The following is a 3848-nucleotide window of genomic DNA, read 5'->3' on the forward strand; positions in this document are numbered from 1 at the left end:
AGTAGTCATTGTCAAGCAGGTGCACCACCAAATGTAATGACAAAATGTACCGACAGTAATTCAACGTTGCTATTATCATTGTTATGTCTTGCTATTTTTCCATAAGCAGGATTTTTCATTCGACAAATTATACCAGGCTTTGGTATTCCCAAATTTATTTTAGATTTGCCAAGTGCCTCATCTGCTGGCAAAGGTTTGATTAATAGAGCTGAATTATGAGTTAAACATCTTCGGGGGAAAAAAACCTGAGCGTGTGTTTTATGTCTGACAGCTCCTGTAGTCTCACCTGCAGGATTAGATCTAACTATGTTACATCAGGCAAGCTGTCTGAAGAAACATTACTCTCAGCGACACAGTTTTACACTACAATGATACAACGCAGAGCTCATAATGAGCCGAGACACTCTCATAGTGTCTCACATCAAACAAACAATGAAAGAACACTTGATCACAAGTTGGACTGACGGGGAAAGGGCCCTTTATTATCTGAATCCACCCTTTCCTCAAGCATAGGCCTACCTACTCTAAAAGCCAAGCACAGCCATATGAAACAACTTAATGTGTTCTCTGTTGGTCTCTGTCAACAAAACAACAAGTGGGTGGAATATCCAGTCCCAAAGCTTAGAGGTACTACAAGATACATAATCACATTTTTGCCTGTGAACCATTTTGTAAACATATTTGCAAATGCTGCCACAAGTTTGATGTCTTCTTCCCACTTCTCTGACTAAATTAACTGCCTGTTTGAGCAGCAGCAAATCAACATCTTGCACTTTTTCATCTACTCTTCCTCTCTCCTCATCTGCCCTCCTCGCTGATGTTCCTAAATGAGCGGGCCATTGCTGTAGCAGCAAATCATTAAGACCAAGCGGAGAAGGTCAAGTGCTTTATAAAGACGAGGGACAATTAAAAACCCACCGAGACAATGTAGCTCTGAAAAGGTTAGCGTACCCTTCTCAAATACACACATTCACACAAACACACATACATGCAGATACGCAGGGGAGGCATTCATAGACGGGCTCTAATGCCCACATGCTGACAAAAGCCCCTGTGGGGGAGACGGCACACATAAAAGTACAAATAAACAGAGCAAAGAACGCAAATGACATACAAAAAAGTACTCTACAGACTGTACAAAGACTTACAACCTCTTTAAGACTCACAGACTAGTCAAGGTTTGGTGACTCAACTACAACACTGCCTCTCAGCAGCAATGTTAGACACCCAGAGTAGCTGCTCTGGTCATCTAATACATAAGAAATGAGTGGACACAGTTTAAAGAGCTTAACATTTGGTTGCAGAGTTGGTTTAGATGAGTTTCACACCTGCAATCAAAGTTTGTGTTGGGTGGTTTGAATTATGTAAAGCTAAGCTGCTAAACCATAACAGTGTCTTAAACCTTAACAGTGTCATACCTATTAGATAAATACTCTCTGTAAATACACATGTAAATATACAATGCAACAATTCTCCAAGCAGAATTCCATATTTCAATTTTTGTATTATTTAACTACTATTTTTATAATGTTAAAACTACCTCTGCTACTCACCACTGCACTTTATCATATTATTTTAGCCTGTACATATTAGTCATGCCTATTTGTTGTTCTTTTGTATTTATAGCTGATGTTATTTTTATTATTTTCATTTTATTTTATCTGTAGGTCTTATTCTTATGCCTTGTACAAAGAGAGCACAGTTTACCAAAGTCAAATTCCTTGTGCGTTCAAGCATACCTGGCCAATAAAGCTGATTCTGATTCTGATTCTGATTCTAAGGAAGTTTCCTACATACTTTGGGTTATAATATGTATTTTGTTTGACTAACACAATGAACATACATTATTTCTCATAGTTTTAGAGCCTTACCCTAAGCAAATTATGATGACTTCACAGCACTAACCCCCTTTCGGAAAGCTTTAGCAGAAAAGTCAAACAGAGACCTTTAAAGGCACTCAAGGATTATCATCTGTATGAGATGCCAAGGGGCAGGCCTATTGTTATTTGATGACTTGAGATTCGGTTACCCTATTCTTCTGCATTTGGAGAGTAGTTCCTGTAACCAGACACTTTCAGGAGAAAGATTAGGATATACTGAGGTAAGAAAATCACAAACTCTGTTCTCCTCTTCATGCCTGTTCTCTAGTCTTCCTCTCTTGTCTTCTTATCATCCCCCGCTCTTAACAATATGAGCATATATCCTGTACCCATGCGCCTCGTACAAAGATAAGCCCAGAATGATTACCTGGGGACTGTTGTGTGTGCGTTCTCAATCAGAGGTGATAGCACTACTTTAATATTGAGTTTACAGAAATGTGAAAGTTCAGACAAAAATCATAGATTAAAGCCTTGGTTCTCTGATGTCTAGCTTAAGGGGGGCACTGCTCATGTTCAGGAATACTGATGAGGCTGTGACTTAAGTGTTGGTTGAAACATCAAGTGTATACAGTACTGTCACATACATTGAAAATAATGTCTGGGTTTAGGTTGTATGCTACCAAAGGTTTAAAGTGCATTATTTCATGTTGCTAAAAGAACTAGATACTAAATTCATTGTAGTCGGAGAGCAAAAATGTGTGCTGTCAACCTTTGGAGGGCTCCCCTTCTGGGAGTTTAATGGGCCAGTTAGATAATGATTATGTGTATCACACACATTTCCCCCAGCTATTTACAGAGGAGTTTTCCAAAGTATGAGTTGATACAAAAATCGTGCTCACAACAGAAAGGAGAGTCTGTCTTACACTCAGAGCTGCTTTGAATGACTAAAGTAAAAAAGAGCCCTACAAACCACCACGCGCCACCTACACTGATACAAACAAACCAGAACATTTCTGCTTGTGAGACCACAAAACAAAGCTTCCTTCACTAAGAGAAATATCCATACGAGGTAAACAATAACTTCTCCTTTTCTTTTTTCTTTACATTGGTAAAAGTAACAATTTGAAACTCGTTGTTCATTTATTTGGCATCTGGTGGTGCTCTACGAATGTTGTCCACTTGTCAAGAGTTTAATGGCATGTCGACACAAGAGTTATATGTTTAGGAAAGATAAATCACTGAATCACTACTTTCATTCTTTCCTTTTTTCTTTTGGTAGGCCAACTTAAACATATAGCAAGAAAGGAAAAACGCAAAAGCGAAGTAGATACACATTACTTTTAATTTAAAAAAAAACATTATTTGTAAAATCTGTTCTGTTATTTATCCTGTAACTTATGCAGGAATACATTTAATCACTAAGGAAAGATGGATTTGTATAACCTCATACTGTTTTAAAAGTTATTCTGTCATCATGCACAGCATTTTGTGCAGCCCAATTTTTCCTGTTGTTTACTGTTAAAGACTTCCCTGTTTAACCACAGCCCTAACCTGAAGAGTGAACTATGAGTACAGGGGACGGAGGTTGGAGAGAAGGGACTGGTTCTTATAAAACACGCAACTTGATCAGCTCACCTGTAAGCCGATCTCCTAGGTTGTTCTAAATGGAGAAGCGGTGAGTGGTAAGCCTAAGCTTCGTTTATGAGCTCAAGTTTCTTGTTTTTATTTGGTTGGGTTAGGTTTAAAAGATACAGACTGGTTCTCCAAAGTTCATTGGTCTATTGATGGTCGTCATAGTTATCCCAGTCAGCGTCCTCGGCTGTAGCTCATCCCCTCAATCTTGTGATGTAATTTTAAAGGAGACCAAGAGCCTTCTTGGAGCACACCTTGGGAGAAGGGGGAGTTTTAAAGTGTCAGACAAACCAGACACAATGGAACCCAAGTCCCCATTTCCCACATAAGAATGAGTCTAAGTAAAAGAAAAGAAAGGAAAAGAAGAGGAGGCTTCTATCACTCCTAACCCTTACT

General features: G+C 38.8%; 1 long non-coding RNA gene across 1 annotated transcript in view; it reads right to left on the minus strand.

Moving 5' to 3' along the window:
• The window catches only part of LOC117811834, a 24113-nt gene extending 20474 nt beyond the window's left edge, over positions 1 to 3639 (minus strand). Inside the window, exon 1 of the long non-coding RNA XR_004631066.1 lies at positions 3456 to 3639. This is a non-coding gene — a long non-coding RNA (uncharacterized LOC117811834). The remainder of the gene's footprint in view (positions 1 to 3455) is intronic.
• Positions 3640 to 3848: the final 209 nt, after the last annotated feature.

This window comes from Notolabrus celidotus, chromosome 4 (assembly GCF_009762535.1).
Source record: "Notolabrus celidotus isolate fNotCel1 chromosome 4, fNotCel1.pri, whole genome shotgun sequence".
Classification (NCBI taxonomy): domain Eukaryota; kingdom Metazoa; phylum Chordata; class Actinopteri; order Labriformes; family Labridae; genus Notolabrus; species Notolabrus celidotus.